Source organism: Phyllostomus discolor, chromosome 13, assembly GCF_004126475.2.
Source record: "Phyllostomus discolor isolate MPI-MPIP mPhyDis1 chromosome 13, mPhyDis1.pri.v3, whole genome shotgun sequence".
Taxonomy (NCBI): domain Eukaryota; kingdom Metazoa; phylum Chordata; class Mammalia; order Chiroptera; family Phyllostomidae; genus Phyllostomus; species Phyllostomus discolor.
Window position 1 is genome coordinate 44,225,998 of NC_040915.2, and position 16,319 is coordinate 44,242,316.

Consider the following 16,319-nt stretch of genomic DNA (forward strand, 5'->3'; position numbering starts at 1 on the left):
GTTTCAAAGGATTTCTCGTCCACGGTGGTCGGGAGGGACGAGGCGGAGGTGCGGGGTGGGGAGACCGAGCCGCGAACGGAGAGGCTGGGGTCCCGGCCGCCTGGAGCCGCGGGCCGAGCCCAGCTCCCCCCCGCACCCCGGGCGCACTTTCAGAGACGCGGAACTGCGAAGACGCGAAGACCGCGCGCGGGCGCAGGCCCCTCGGGGGCCCTCGCAGCTCCCTCCCCACGCGGGCCCGCGGGCGGGCGGGCGGGGGTCCCGGCTCGCCTACCCCAGGGCCGCGGTGGGTGCGGACAAAGCGGCGGCGGCCGCGGGGGTCGGGCGCGGGGCGCGGGACTCGGGGCGCCCGGCCCGGCCGGGGGCGGGGCGCGCGGGGAGGAGCCGCCGCGGCGTCTTCTGCTGGCGGCGCGCGCCCGCCCGGCCCCGCGGCGGCGGCGGCGCGTCACGCTCTCCCCCTCCCCGCCCCGAGCCGACGAGCCGGGAGGCGGTGGCGGCTGCTGCTGCGGCGGCGGCGACGGAGGTGCAGGTGTCGGCGGCCGGCGACGACGGAGGCGGCGGCCGGCGGTGAGCGAGCGCGGCCCTCTCCCTCCCCCTGCCCTCTCCCCCCGCCCTCCCGCCATGCGGGGCCCGCGCCCGGCCGCCCGGCGCCGGGAGGGGGGCCGAGCCCCGCGCCGCCGGGCCGCCCCGGAGGGGCCGCGGGAGCCCCGGGGGGACGGCCCTGGAGGCCGGCGGTGCCCGGGGCGCTCCCCGGGAGAGCGGGGAAAGTGGCCGGCCCTGTGAGCGCCGCGCCCGGCCTTCCCTTCCTCCGCCCGCCTCAAGATGGAGCTTGGACTCCTTGCCCTGCGCCGCCCGGGCGGCGCGCGCTGCCGGCCCCGGCTCCCCTGCGCTCGGCCCTGGGGGTCCGCGCCGGGCCGGACCTGTTGCCCCCGGGCGCTGCCGCCGCCGCCCCCCGGGCGCCCGAGCGTTCCCCGAGCCCTTGGCCGCGGCGCCCGCGAGCCGGAGCGGAGGGCACCCTGGCGTGGCCTCCGTGGCGGGCGCCGGCCGGCGGTCTGGCCCCGGCCTGGCTGGTGGTGGCTTTGTCCCCGCACCCCCTCCCCATGGGACTCTGATTCTTGGAGAAGGTGGATGATAGAGGTGACAGGATTTTTGAAACACCGCGGCTCTGTAACCCGAAGCTTCTGCCGGGGCAGGGGATTGGCTCGGAAGACAGATGACACTTGTTCCGGGGTTATTTTAAAAGCGAGCCTTCCGAGTCCTCTCCTTGGGGGCCTGGGCTCCAACAACCTGGTTTGGGTTGGGGGGTTAAATCCCCAGCTCGACTGTCCTCTTCCTGTGGCTTTTCCATCTGGCGGGGACCGAGCGCCACCCCCTCCTCCCGCCGCAGCCCCACCTCTGTGGCCGGAAGAAATGACACGTTAAGTCTGCAACCCTTCTAGATACCTGTTTTTAGCCAAACTTGGGGACCAATGACTGTATTTAAGAAGGAGGGTTGAAAAAATGCTGCAGTCTAGTTTTTGTGTGTGTGTGTGTTCAGCGTCGCTTTGCTGTTGTAGGTTAGGACAGTGCCTGCCAGGAGACCCCAGTGAGGACCGTGTTGCTACCGCAGTTCAGGTTGCCGTTCCAGTTGGTGTTTCTGTTTTATTATTACTGTTACTTAGACTGTCCACAAGTCCAGAAACCAGTCTTTGACTTCGGGTTTTTGTTTTTTTTTTAAATTGACGAGAGAAGAGATGGAAGCATCGATTTGCTGTCCTACTTATCTAGGCATTCTTGCCTGTGCCCTGACCCCGGATGAAACCTGCAACCTTGGTGTGTCCACACGAGGTTCCTAACCAACTGAGCTACCCAGCCGGGGCTGCCTTTGGCTTTTCTTAAACATTTTTTTTCAGTTACACTTGATATTCAATATTATATTGTCTTTGACTTTGGCTTTTAATGGTCACCTTTTGCAAAAATCCTCAGGTATGTTGCTCTCCAGCCTGGGGGCATTTTTTTTTCCCCTTCTGAAAATAACAATTACCGTTTATGGAGGGCTTCTTGTGGTCAGGCCCTGGGCCAGTCTTTCCTGTGTTTTATCTCAGTGTTCTAACCCAGTGGGGGCCCTCATTATCCCCATTTTATAGAGGAGGCGTAGGAAGGGGAAGCGCCTTCCCGGGGGTCACCCAGGGAGCAAGTGGTGTGTCAGGGTTTGAGCTCAGGAGTTCTGACTCCAGGTGCCTCATCATTAAATGCGTGCAGTGAGTCTCCAGCAAGGCGCGAGGCTGGCCTGTAATTAATAAAGTGGGCGAATGCTTGGCCAAGGGCTGGGGCTGAGTTTTTAAGGTTCAGAGAAAGAAGTGCGTTTTGGCTTCCCACTAGGCCTGGCTCGAACAAACAAACAAACCAACCAACACCCTAAAGCTAGAAGTGCGTTGGGACCTGTAGGTCTCGGTCTGAGGATGAAGCTCACACCTTTCCCTACTTTCCCTAGTGGCTTGAGCGCCCGGTGCGCCTCAGCACAGTGTCAGCTGCTCAGGGTTCTGTTCTTTAGAAATGTAGAATTTGGTGCGCTTATTTACATTGAAAATATTTTTTTTTACTCAGCGTCTGACATCGAGTCTGTTGCATCCCCTGTGACCCACACATGCGTGTGCACTTGACTCAGTCGTGTTTGACTCTCGCTTTTTAAAAAATCAGTTGGAGATGGACAGAGAGAGACGTCGATTTGCTGTCCCACTTGCTGATGCATTCATTCATGGTTCGTTTGCGAGGTGCCCTGACTGGGGATCGAACCGCAGCCTTGGCGAATGGGCACGATGCTCCAGCCAGCCGAGTGACCTGGCCAGGGCCGGCTCCTGCTTATGAAGTGCCATGTCTGTGGGATTCCACACTGAGTGGGGGTGGGATTAGGGGGACTCGCTCCCCTGGTACTCCGTGCAAAGATCGGCACCTTGGAGCGTGCCACGTACTGGCTGCCTGGAGCTCCTCAGTTGTTGCCGTGTTTCTGGTCTTCCCTGTGTGTGTGTGTGTGTGTGTGTGTCTGGGTGGGTGTGTGTGGTACTCGTCACACATGGATTTCCCTTTATAGCACCCTCTGCAGGGTTCTGCAGGGTTCAGGGTCCCGAGTGCTCAGTAAACATTTGTTATCTAGTTAGTTGAAAATATGGGGTCCACCCGTTTCAGACTGGTTTTATAGGAGTCAAAGCTAAAGAAAAAAAAAAAAAACAACAGAAGGTAGTGTAGTAAATCACAGGAAAATTACTTAGTATTTGTTAGTATTAAAACCTTGTTTATACAGTGTTAACTAGAGTGATCACCTCATATAACTTGGCACTTCATCCACATTATCGGCTTCTGTGATCCCTTCCTTGTGCAGGCGAGAGGGGAGGTAGCTTGTCTTTGCCTGTGATGAGAGAATGGACACTGGTCTTTGTTGCAAGCCTGTGGTTCCGGTTGCGGTACTGTGGTTTGCCTGTCGGTGAGCTGGAATTAGCTCTCTTTCAGTCTTCGCGCAACACATTTTATTGAGCACCTACTGTGTGCCAGGTGCCGTTCTGGCGCTGGTGATACAGCAGTGAATAAAACACAGAAATCCCTGTTCTCTTGGAACTTCCCTTCAAGTAGGGGAGGCAGAGAATAAACGTTAATAAAATTGATAGTAGCGATACACAGAAAGAAAAGATAACAGGGGAGTATTATGTTGTGGGGATGAGTTAGGACGATGGAAATTTTAGGTAGGACAGTCAGAGAAGACCCTGCTGAGAATGCGGCTTCTGAGTGGAAATCTAGAGGAAGCGAGGGAGGGAATATCGATCCGAGAGGGAAGAGCAAGTGCAAAGGTCCGGAGGTGGAGGCCTGGGAGGAGGCAGATCCCGTAAGGCCATACAGGCTGTGGTCCTAAATAGGTGCTTATTAAAATATGCAAAAAACCCCTGAAAGGCCCAGAATAATGCTGTGTGGTTCGTGATTTTGATGAAGAAAGATAAACGATAGGGGCACCGAGGCTCAAAGAATTTTGCTAGCTTACCTGAAAGGCCACACGGCCCGTGAGTTCAGAGCTGGAAACCGAACCCGCGTTTGTGTTACGTGGCATTGAGCAGCGCGGAGCGTGCTGGCGGCGGAGCCGGCCCTGCGGCGCTCGCTGCTGGGACTCGCTACTGGGCATGCGCTTCCCTATTTGTGTGGAGGGTCTTGGCTCCTCCCTGGGAACCTCCGGGCTGATGTTTGCATCTATAGCTTTTTCCTGCAATTGTGCTCCCAGCAGCAAAGCCTTCCTTTCTGGTCTCAGAAGTTCCCTGGTTCCAAAAATTTGTTGTTTCATGTCAACCTTTATGTTGGTCTCCAGGATCACCCTGGCATAGGAATTTTTTAGATACCTGTTTAGGGAGGCTTTAAGTATTACAGCGTCGTATATATTTTTAATGTGGGTAGTGTGTTTTCCCCGTGTAGACGGGACTCAGAGAACCCATATGCTTCCCATCAGCCTCTGCGTCCCAGTGCGCTTCTAAGGGAAACCCTATCGATTGATGGCACCACACAGGAATTTCAAGTAAGAGGGAGCTCTTCAGGTTTCAGTCAGGGAGCAGAAGAGGCCCTCTCTCTTTCTCCCTTTCTTCTTTTGGTAGGTTGGCAGACTTAATGAAACCAACCTGAATTTGCCGGGAACATCGGGTTATACCCTGCCCTGGCAACCGAGGGACCAAGGAATCTTGGCCACAATCAGTAGGACTTTTTTTTTTTTTTCCCTTCCTAATCTCCATCTGGCACAGCCAGACGGGCAGATCCACTCGCACTAGCTCAATGGGTGGGTCTGTTCTTTTAATTGTCCTTGTTATTGTGGGTTCGGCAACAGAATCTTTCAAGTACTCTTGGCAGACCGCTGGCATGGGAGGAGCCGGCCTGTCCGCAGGGTCCCCTGGGGAACCTCCCCCGGTGTGTCTGTCCCCAGGGAGACGTGCTCTCATCCGCCTCCTCTCGGGAATCCCAGGGCGGCCGGAGAGGGACAGCCTGCGGCCCTCGGTTTCGTGAGAGCGGGTCTAATACACTTCCGACTCGAATTAAGTGTGTTCACGGGCGTGTTCTCCTCTGTGTCCTCGCGCCTAAGAACAGCTTGGAGTGCATCCCAGCTGTAGCTCTGCCCGTTTTTCCCACTTAACATTGCCGAGTCCTTCATTTGCTATAGCATCTCTGAAGTCCGGGGCCTGAACACCCAGACGTTTCAGGGTGCGCCTGTCATCCAGAATTCGGGTTTGCTGTGTGTCAAGGGCGTGTAAGAGGAAGGCAGCTTTAAGAGCCCCCCGCCCCCATTCTACAAATCCCTACTCAAGCACTGCTCGGAAATATTTGGCATATCTTTTCCTTCTCAGAAGAGATAAGACATGCTAGGGATAGTTTCCTAGCCATCTTTTTTAAGGTTTTATTTATTTATTTTTAGAGAGGGAAGAGAGGGAGAAAGAGAGAGAGAAACATTCAATGTGCGGTTGCTGGGGGTTATGGCCTGCAACCCAGGCATGTGTCCTGACTGGGAATCGAACTTGCGATGCTTTGGTTTGCAGCCCTCGCGCTCAATCCACTGAGCTACGCCAGCCAGGCCTAAACATCTTTTAATCAAATCTTTTGACTTCCAGCATTGTCCCTCTAACTGGTTTCTCCACAGAAAGATTTCTTCCTGGACATATTATGTTCTAATACCCCGTGCAGGAAGGAATCTATTTAAGACTTTTCTTTTCCGGGCTATAGAATAAATAAACTTTATAGCAGCGTAATTATTTTACAGCCTCTGTGAGAGAAAACTTTTTACCACTAAGTGTCACATGTGGGCGACCAGAAAGAAAACGTGTGTCACCTGAAGCCACACTGACAATTTTTTGTCGCCAGGCACCTGCGGCTTGCTTAGGTGGCTCTATTGAGACCTAGTACCCGAGGTCAGAGTGGGATTTCTGTTTTCCAGTGAAGTTACTATGTTTCTTTGAGATTCTTAGGTGTATTCTTCCTTATGTACTAGTTGTACAATCCGAGTGGCCCTTACCTTTTCATGACACATATTATTTCGTAATATGTGCATTCAGTACATAAGGCATAAAACACACCCACAAAAAAAAAAAAACCCAGAAAAGAGCAAATTATTCATACTTCTGTCTAGAGAAAATCATTTCAGTATTTTAGAGCATGTCTTTCCAGTCTTTTTTATACTTAAAAAATACTCATCTGAATCTATATTTCTATTTTAAGTGATTGAAAGTGTAATATTTTCACTGGAAATAGTCTCGGCACACCAGCCTGGGGAATCAGAACTCCTGCTAACAAGCTTGAGGCCCGAGGTTTGCGTCAGGCTCGGCTTCGTGAGTCCCGCGGGCCTGGGCAAGCCGCTCACCCTCTCCCCCTGGCTTCCCGCTTTGTTCGCCAGGGCCGACCCTGTCCTGTCCGGCCCACGGCCCACGCGCTGCTGTGCTGATGAAGGGGACTCAGCCTTGCTGGACCAGAGGTCCCTAGGGAACCAACCGTGGGGGGCCCGTTCCAAACGCCAGAGGCTGGAGAAGACGGGGAGGCCGGGTTCCTGTCACCGGGGGCCTGTCAGTCACCCGGTGGGTTTGGGCGAGTGGTTAAATTCACAGCGCATCCTTCCGATGAAGGTGACCAGTAGAACGTGGAGTGGGAGAAAGCTGTAAGAACGCCCGTTTATCCCCCGTGTGTCGAGCGCTGGGAAGACTCCGTGCCCGGGCAGTGGGTACCGGAGCTCTCTGTCTCTCGGGAGGGGTGGTGGCTGCTGCGGTCCTTTGCCTTGGAGGTTGTGTGTATGGGAGGGACTCCAGGGAGGCTTCCGAGGTAGGCATCAGCGCTTGTGTTGGGCATCGACGGAGGCCTAGGGTAGTTTCCGTTGCGAGGGCAGTTTAGGTAGGCCATCGTGGGCCAGGTGAGCAAAGGTCCAAGGCATGTTGAGACATCAGGTCTGTTGCCCCGTGGTCTGAGGCAGGTGACAGGGAAAAAAGACTCAGAAGTTCGGGTTGATGTCGAGGGGAGGCGCCCCTGCCCCGGGGAGGGGGCGGGGGTAGTCCATCTCCCTGGTCTTCAGCGTTTTAGCATCAGGGAGTTTCTGCACGTCTTTTTTTCTGATCTTGGGCAGAACGGCCTGGTTGTCGGGGGTGAGCAGGAACACTGCGGGTGCACCTGCTACCGTTTCTGCTCGGAGTGTGCGAGCATCGCCATGGCCAGTGTTGGAGTATGTCCTTCGTGCTGGGAAGAGGCCCTGGGCCCGGAGCCCGTGGCTCTCTCCCCCCGCCCCAGGCGCCCAGCCCTGGGCCCCCGCCGTGCTCTCCGGTTCTGTAGCTTCGCCTGTTGTTGCGCACTTCGTGTAGGTGGACCTGTACAGTGTGGCCGATTTCTTTCACTTAGCAAAATGTCTTCAGGGTTCCACCCGTATCGGAGCACGTAACCGTACTTCATTCCTCTTTGTGGCTGAATTATAGTCCATCGTGTGGGTGAGCCACATTTCGTGTTCCCTTCAGCTGACGGACGCGTGGGTGGTTTCTACTTCTCACTTACCGTGAGTGATGCTGCCGTGAACAGCGGCGTCTAAGGGTCCGAGTGGGTCTGCCGCACCGGAGCTCTGCCTTTTCGGGAGCCCCCGCACTTTCCCAGAGTGGCCGTGCCCCCAGCAGGGAACAAGGGTCCGGTCTTTCAGGTCCTCCTCCCCAACACTCGGTGTTGTCTGTCTGCTTGATTAGGGTCCGTAGCGGGTCAGGTGTGGTGTCTCATTGTGGGGTTTTTTTTTTTAAGATTTTATTTATTTTTAGAGAGGGGAAGGGAAAGAGAAAGAGAGGGAGAGAAACATCAATGTGTGGTTGCCTCTTGCACGCCCCCTACTGGGGACCTGACCCACAACCCAGGCATGTGCCCTGACTGGGGATTGAACTAGTGACCTTTTGGTTTGCAGGTTGGCAGTCAATCCACTGAGCCACACCAGCCAGGGCTCATTGTGGTTTTTATTGGCTTCCTGGCTCGTGATATTCTGTTACCTTTTCATGGGCTTATTGGCCATTTGTATAGCTTTGAAAAAAATGTCCATTAAAGCCCTCTGTCCAGTTCGAATCTGGTTGGCTTGTTGTTGCTGTTGAGTTTACCAGTGACCAGTTACGTTTTAACTCACATACTCCTCAGGCATCCATCGGGTGCCCGCTGTGGGGAAGGGCCAGCTTAGATGCTGGGGCCCCAAGTTGTGAGACAGGCTCACAGGCTGCCCTTCGGGAGCCAGGGCTGCGGGTGGGGGTGAGGGTGAGAGCGAGGGTGCGGGCGTGGCCTGACAGCAAGCCCCAGCTGTGCCCCTTTGGGGAAGACCTCACGTAAGCTGCTCCGCCTGGCAGGCTCAGTTTTCCGGTCTCTGAATCTGGGAGGACGGCGGCTCCCTGTGGTCCTTGTGAGGACCAGATGAATTTATGAAAAGCCCAGTGTGTGTCGGAACTCTCCCACCCCCTTCTGTTGAAGGCGCGTGTCTCTCCACTGTCCCACCGTTGCTGAAGGAATCGGCACCTCAACGTACCTGTTTCATCCGAGATGGGAGGGCGGGGGGACCCACCTGTGCCGCCCCGGCAGATGAAAGCCTCTTTTCCTGCCGTGTTTTGGAAAGTTAGTCTGGGCAGGAGCGCGCTACCGTCACTGAGGGGCATATTCTTAATGAGCAGCTGTCCCTACAGAACTCATAGGGAATGGGGAGCCAGACCTCTAGCTGGAAAAACAAACCCGTGGTCCTCGTGTGGGAGCACGTGCCTTGGCCAGGTCCCAGCCCTCCGGTGTGCCTGTCAGTGTTATTTTCCACAGCTTGATCGGGGCAGGTGTGCAGGGAGGGTCCTGTCTGAGGCAGAACCTGCTCTGCGTGTCTGTGTCGCCAAAATAGGTACAGCAATAACCAGCAGTGGAGTGGAGTGTTGAGATCCAAACGCAACCTGTTTCTAGTTCCATGGGCAGTGTGTAGGGTGGCCGCTCGAGCGCTGCCTTAGGGCCTTGTGAGTGGGGTGGCGGCATCGTCCCTGGAAAGAGGCAGGTATCCTTCAGGATATATTGTGACTGTAGACATGTGGTCACTTTTCCATGGGCTCTAAAGACCTGTAATCCTGGGGTGGGGACCCCGACAGATGCATATCACTCAGAGTGGAAAAAAATAGCACACTCCTGAGAGGACCTATATAACCCTAGCGGGGGCGGGGTGAACCCATGGCCTCTATTAAACTTGCTCATCTGCAAAGGAAAGAAAAAGCTTTTATAAAGAGAAAAAAAACAAGGAAGTGATGGATTCTTGTGTGAGCTGTCTCTGTGCCCCTTTCTTGTTTGGAGCAAAACAGTGCACACGCATTTGCTCTACGAGGGTGGCCAGAAACTTTTGTACTCAGCATACTTTGGGTGAGGACTCTCTCAGCTGGAGATTGGGGTTTAAGTCCTAGACTGTGAAGTAAACTGCGGCCCTAAAGTGATCTCACTTTCTAGAAGCATTTCCCCCCCGCCCCCGTAGTGAAACGAGGAAGTTGAACTGGATTGCGAAGGCCTCTTCGCAGCCCGATGCTGTGTGAGGTTATATTAAGTACGTTCGCTCCTCCTCACACACGAATGTGATTGATGGCCACTGACCTATTAAGCACGTTCTTCTGGGAGACACTAACCAGGCCCAGTCATCTCAGTCCCCTTTAGGCTGGTAGCGCTAGAGTTACAAAGCCACGGGATTTTGCAGAAACGTGTGTAAAGGAGCAGAATAGCTCAAATTATTCAGCTTTTCAAGTCCACCGTCCTACCCCACCCCTTTTCAGTTCCTTTGCAGAGGGGGGAGCTTTGGCAGGCTGCTTATTTTTTGCTTGGATCTAAGTAGCAGGAGCATAAAATAAATTTTCACTCAGCCCGAGTGGAATGAAGATAGTCATAGTTGCAGGCAGTTCACGCCGTGGCCCGGAGTTCCGGAAAGTGTCCGATGCTCCAGCTCTCTGCGCCCTTGACAGGGTGTCGGCCCCTCCCCCCCCCTTTTTTTTTTAAAACTGCTGTGGACTCGGACGCTCTGGGCAGAGCCCGGAGCCTGTACTGTGTCCTACACACTTTCAACCCAAGAATGTAATTTTCAAGCAGACAATCATTTTTCATAGGGTCATGTCTATCGGTTGGTCCTCTATTCTGACTTCATGCAGCAGCAGGCACCCTAAACTGAGTCTTCAATTACCTAAAATTTTACCTCTGACTTTGCTAGAAAGGTGTGGCGAGAGCTTTCTCAGGATCTCCTTGTCGGGCAGTCTCAGACCAGCACTTGAGGCTGCCGTGCGGATTCCGCGGGTTGCTCTGTGAGGCCCTTGCCCGTCAGAAACTGGAAGTACAGCTCCCTCGCGCCACCGTCTGCATTAAGGAGCAAACTAGTTTTCTCGCCCTGACCGGCCTGCGTCAGGCCTCTGGCGCCTGCACGGGCCTCGCACGCCCATCTCTGTGAGCGGCGATTGTCCCATTTGCCTGTCGTTCATCTTTCGGACGCCGCCCTTGCTGGGGACGCTCAGTGTGGGTTCTGAATTCTTAGGTTCGTTTTAAAGAGGTTTGTGTCTGGACTGATTAAAAAATTGTACCCTCCGTTGTGCACGAAGTAACTGTGAAACGCGTACATGCAGACAAGCATCGGTGGAAGTAGGTCTTGGTGGTCCCCGGGTGCAGCCGGGTGGCGGAAGGCTGAGAAGACCCCGCGCTGTGCTCCCGGGGACCCTCCCATCATTCTCTGTGAGCGTCCCTGGTGAGCCCCGAGGGGTGGCAGCGGCAGCCCTGTCCAGGTGTGAAAGAGCCCGGGACAGGTTCCCAGGGGTTGGAGGTCTCTGAGGAAACGTGGGTGTGTGTGGACATCCGCGAGGACAGAGGGAAAAAGGACAGGTCGAGTAGCTGTGACCCTCAGTACGCTTTCTGCGCGTCCCCACGGGAAAGGCACGCTGATCCGAATTAACAAGGAGTGGCTGGGCGGTCGCTGGTTGGTGAAGACAGTGAGGACCATGGTGTTTTGGGTTTGTTTTTAATCCTTGTCCGAGGATATGCTTACTGATTTTAGAGAGGAGGGGAGGGAGGGGGAAAGGGAGGGAGAGAAACAGCGGTGTGAGAGAGACATCGATCGGTTGCCTCTCGCAGCACGTCCCGGACTGGGGGCCAAACCAGCAACCCAGGCATGTGCCCTGACCCGGAATCAAATCAGCGACCTTTTGGTTTTGGGCCGGACGATGCCCAGTCCGTGGCCGGGGAGGGGTCCGTCTGTGGTTTTGAAGAATAGCTGTAGTTGCTCTTACTCTGATCCACGGCTCTTGGGAGTCAGCGTGGGCGGATCCCGCTGACCGAGTGGATCCCGCTGACCGAGTGGATCCCGCTGACCGAGGTGATACGCTGGACGGAGGGGAAGGGAGCTGAACGGGCGCATCGGCAGGCGGCACCGTAGTTAGGTTGGTGTTCCTCTCCTGTCTCTTCCCTTCCTTTACCCGATTGTGTTATTTTGTGTCGTGCTTTATAATGGTCTGTGATGTGTACCCACTGGGCAGCATAAAACTGGGTGATTGTCAGCTCTGCCTTCAGCACGTGGATTCGCTGTGCGTTTATCGGAAGCGGCACGAAAATAACTTGAGTGAACCGGAGAGAGGCGCCAGGCACCTTGCACTCCTCACCAGGCTCCGCGGGTTTCTCTGGCCCGGCGGTCCTTGGCGAATGCCGGTCATTTTCAAGCCAGACTGAGATGCTGCTTTTCCCCGTGTATGTGAAAAATTAAATAATAAGCAGGGGTTTCCTGAACTTTGGTTTTTTTACTTTGCATAGGGGTGGCGCGTCAGTTAGAGACAGAGGCTCCTGCCGCTGTATGTACCATGCTAAAAAGTTCTAGACTCTGCACCGGGCTTCGGTATTCATGTTGTTCCGTTGAGAACATCGCGGTTCCCGGGTGCTCCGGCCCGCCGGACCCACACGGGACAGGCTCCACCCACCCCGTCAGGCGCCCCCTTGGAAGGACGGAGTCAGCCCTCCGGAGGGTGGATTCCCTTTCTCCTTCCACGCCGGAAAACCGCTCTCTTCCGCTCCCCGTGTGTTTATTTCTCACGGGGTTCCGAGACCGTGGTCCTGGCTCATCCTCTCGTTTCTCCGAGTCTCGGAATGTGCTGCTGGCGGGGGTGGGGTCCAGGAATTAGGAATTTCCCCTTGCCCATCAGTGTGCCGGCCTGTAGACTCACCTTCCACTTGTGAAGTTGTCCCGTTGCCCTTTAAAGCAGCCCCTTACCTGCTGCCGAGACCCCGGGCCTGGGGCCCTGCTCGCCCTCCTTCCCGGCCCGTCTCACCTGTTCCGCCCTCCTATGGCTTGTGCCCTGCACGGTGCTTGGTGACATCACACGCATTTTCCCTGTGTTTGAGGGGCAAGGGCAAGCTCCTGGGGGGGCCGCACAGGGACGAGCGATGACCGTAGGTGGCTTCACGTCCCTCGTTGTCAGTTCCCCTTGACTGACCACTCACCTGCCCGCCAGGTGCGCTGCCCTGGAGAACAGGCCTCCCGCTCCACCCCCCGGGGAGAAGCCTGTGTCTTTATCCAGACCAGCAGCTTCCCCGGATGTCACAATGCGGGCAGCGCTTTGTCTTCCCCGGTCTGACGCTGGAAACTGTCGTCACGGGCCCTTTACCGAAGGTGAGAGGGGAATGTCCGATTCACAAGAAACAGACAGTGAGGGTGTGACACCGAGGCGGTCACCTCCTGCACCTCCTTTTCCTGCAGGTCCCCCTCCAATGCCCGAGCCTGTCTTCGCCCACCACGGTCCTCCCACCCACGTGGGGCCGGTCTCCGGCCGGCGGACAGACAGCAAGGGCCCAGCTGCCTTGGGAGAATGGTGCCTGCTCTCCCTCCCTCCTTCGTGCTCGCACTGCCGCCTCTGCCCATCCCTGACTCTCAGTTTCCGTTCCCGTCTCTCCAGACGTGGTGGTCACACCGTCACCTGCAACGCAGTCTCTGGACTTGGAGTTTCGCGTGGGCATGTTCCCAGGCTCGGGGCTGAGCTGTCACTCTTCCTGGGCAGAGCCACACACCATCAGCGGGGACTCCTTCACCCCGTCTCCCGTCAGAGGGGGGTTAAGGGCCCTCCTACTGGAAACACTGGTCTTTCCCTGGAGAGCGATTAAATTATCCACGGTTTGCCCTGCAGGAGTTTTTCTGCCCTTTTCCTGACTGACGTGCTGCAGGGAGGGAGGGAGGAAAGGCGAGTGGCCCCCACCCGGGGGTCGTGGCAGGTTCACCGCCAGTGCCCTCCTGGGAGTGGCCTCATGGGCTGCCCCAGACACACGCTCCAGGCTGGCACCGCCCAGGACGGCGGCCACAGCCACAGCCACATGCACCTGGCGAGCACTGGGAGTGGGGCAGGTCCACGTCGAGAGGTGGTCTCAGTGTGAAATATAAACTACACGAGGGGTTTCAGAGACTGAGGGTGAGAAAAAGAGTGTGGAGTGACTCATTGATCATTTTTATCTTGATTCCCTTTCGGAGTAATATTGTGGCTATATGGGATTGAATGAGATGTTTTTCATTTTAGCGGTTTCTTTTTAATTTTTAAAGACATGGTTGCTAGCAAATTCAAAATTGGAAGTGTGTCCGTCATTGTATTTCTGTTGGGTAGCACTGACCTGGAAGAGGATAGTCGTGTCGAGAAAGGTGATGCTGTGGTTTGAGACTCGCGGCTCCTGTGTCCCGTGGGAGACATGGAGGGAAGCCCTCGAACGCCCTCCCGTCCACGGACGCCGGGTGAGGGGGGGCGGGGGGGGGGTGAGTTACAGCCGCTCGATGCTCCGGTTTGAGATGGCAGGAGCGCCTCTGTTTATGGGTTCTTGTTTGGATGCCGAGTCAGCGCAGAGCTTCGGAGAACCCTTCCTGGGCACCACATACTTTTTTTTAGGTCTCTTGGATGCCGAGACAAGGCTCCTCCCGGACCACGAGGGACTTAGTCATAGCGCGAGTGTGAGCAGAAGGGAGTGAGTGTGACTCATCGTTCAGCAACAGAAGGCTGCTGGGTGGCTGGGGCCGTCCGGAGGGCAGGAAGCGCAACGGGAGAAGGCCCTGCGACCAGGGGCCGGCCCACCTGTGCTCCCTGGGCAGCAGTTCCCGAGGAAGTGTGGGCTTTGGGTGTGGAAAGAGCCCACTCGCTCAGGCATCGGCGTGCACGTCCCACCCGTGGACCTTGAGCTGGGTTCGGTGTGAGCTGGGTTTAAATTGATCCCAGGCAGGCCTGTCAGCTTATTGATTCGGTTCTGGCAGTGTCCTGTGACGTTCAGACCCTCCGTGTTTTACTCGGGGGCTGGAGAAAACACGCGTCAGGGCTCCCCAGTTTCGCTTCCTTCGGTCTTTCCTGTATGTGCAGAGATAGGAATGTGGGTGACACCGAGGGGGGCACCAGTCGGACGGCTTGCCTTTTTTTTTTTTTTTTGGTGGTAATGCCCGTCAGTTTGGAAAGCTACCCGAGTGTTGTGTAATGTGTCCTGTGGCTGAAGCAGGCGGGCTCAGGTTACACTGTGCCTCCTGTGTTGGGGGTGGGGGACAGCGAGTGACACAGCATACAACAGACACTTACATAACCGTGACTTCAGGGGACAGGATCGAGCTGGGGAGGAACCTCTCAAGCTCAGGCACAGGGTCTTAGAACACTCGCAGCCTTTGACTCTTCCTCTCACTCGGCTTGAAAGGCAGCTTCAGAAACATCTCTCCCTCAAACTATAGACTTTCCATTTCTCTCGGATCTCCTTCCCCTTTCCCTTCGGTGATTAAGTTCACGGACACATAACATTTGAGGATTAGAAGGGAGCACAGAAGTCTCAGAGTGCAGCTGTCTACAGGTAAGCCCCTCACCTGCCCGCCTCTGGTTTCCTCAGGTGGCTGCCGCAGCTTGCAGCCTGCTTCTGGGGGCCGTGTGAAATTCTCTCCTGGCGCGTTCAATTTATAGCCAGTGCCTCACACCCCTTCGCCTCCCAGCGGAGTTCCCAGATGTAGTCAACAAAGGAGTGTGTTTTGCCGAAGGGACCAGATGGACTTGGAAAGGGACTGAGGTCAAGTGTGGAGACGTGATTTGCCTCGAGGACACAACCACAACGCCGGGCTCAGGGTCCCAGGAGACGCTGTGCTTCTTAGAAGCCGGTCTTATCAGATCCGGGTTCTGCTCCGCTGATGGCACAGGGCTCTTCTTACCCTGGCATCCTCAGAGCCACAGCTGCGTGCCTTTCACTCTGGAATCTCTGCCCTTCCACTTGAGTTTGGATTTGAAATCCCAAACAGTGGAACCCCAGAAGGATGGAGTTAGAAGTGGGTCTTATGTCATGAGTATCCTCAGATTGTAGATGGGAGGACGTCAGGGCCTGGGAAGGGGCTGCAGACCTGTGTAGGGTCACCCCGCTGGAACGGAATTCAGGGTCTGTCTTTTCACACATTTTTAAAAAAGATTTTGTTTATTTATTTTTACAGAGGGGGAAGGGAGGGAGGAAGAGAGGGAGAGAAACATCAACATGAGAAAGATACATCAATCAGCTGCCTCTCGCAAGCCCCCAACTGGGGACCTGGCTCACAACCCAGGCATGTGCCCTGAGTGGGAACCGAACCAGCAACCTTTCAGTTCACAGGCCGGCACTCAGTCCGCCGAGCCACACCAGCCAGGGCAATGCATTTGTTTTTTAAAGCCACAAATTTATGGGTAAACTGAAAAAAAAACAACTAAGTAAAACTTCAGAAATCAGAGAAAAAGTATGAAGAATAGTTATTCCTTTTTATTTGACCACAGTTCACACCCTGCGTGTGTGAGGGAACTGCATGTTTTGAAGAACCTGTTATTTCTATAAATTGCTTAAGCGTCTGTAGGGTTATGAGGGGTTGAGAAGGCAGTGCGGTTTGGATTTTACGAAAATATCTTCTACAATCAAAACTTTGTGTGGAAAGTGTCAAACATACACAGAAGTAGGGAGGAAGAACCCACCTAACTCAATGGTTATTAACTCCCCATCAGTCTTAAGTTGGAGCTGGCTGTAACCACACTTGTTCTTTAAACGTATTTTGCTCCTGCTAGGAAATCATCTTTTTGCTTTTCAGAAACTACAGTGCTTTTATTATTTGGATAATTATGCTTTTTGTGGTATGAAGCATTTTCATCTCAGGGGCTCATCCTGACAGTTTCTTTGAGCAGTTTACTTAGCCGATTCCAAGTTTACTTAGAGGATTCCAAAACTCTCTTAAGCAGCGGTTTTTAGCAATTTGCCTCTGCATTAGGTAAGACAGGCTAGCTGCTGTTCACAGACACCACTAATTTTAGTGACTTACAGATAAAAGTTTATTTTCAGACACGGAA

The 16,319-nt window shown here is 55.0% G+C and overlaps 1 protein-coding gene across 11 annotated transcripts in view; it reads left to right on the forward strand.

The window, feature by feature from the left end:
- The first annotated feature begins 407 nt into the window (after positions 1 to 407).
- Positions 408 to 16,319, forward strand: part of CLIP1 (CAP-Gly domain containing linker protein 1) — an 85,500-nt gene continuing 69,588 nt past the window's right edge. For 5 of the 11 annotated variants that reach the window (XM_036014040.1, XM_036014041.1, XM_036014045.1 and 2 more), the window contains exon 1: positions 408 to 564. The gene's annotated coding sequence lies outside the window, so the exon portion shown is untranslated. Of the gene's footprint in view, positions 565 to 14,471; positions 14,824 to 16,319 lie in introns of those variants that run through there. The other 6 variants (XM_036014047.1, XM_028527686.2, XM_028527687.2 and 3 more) reach the window with 2 other exon arrangements.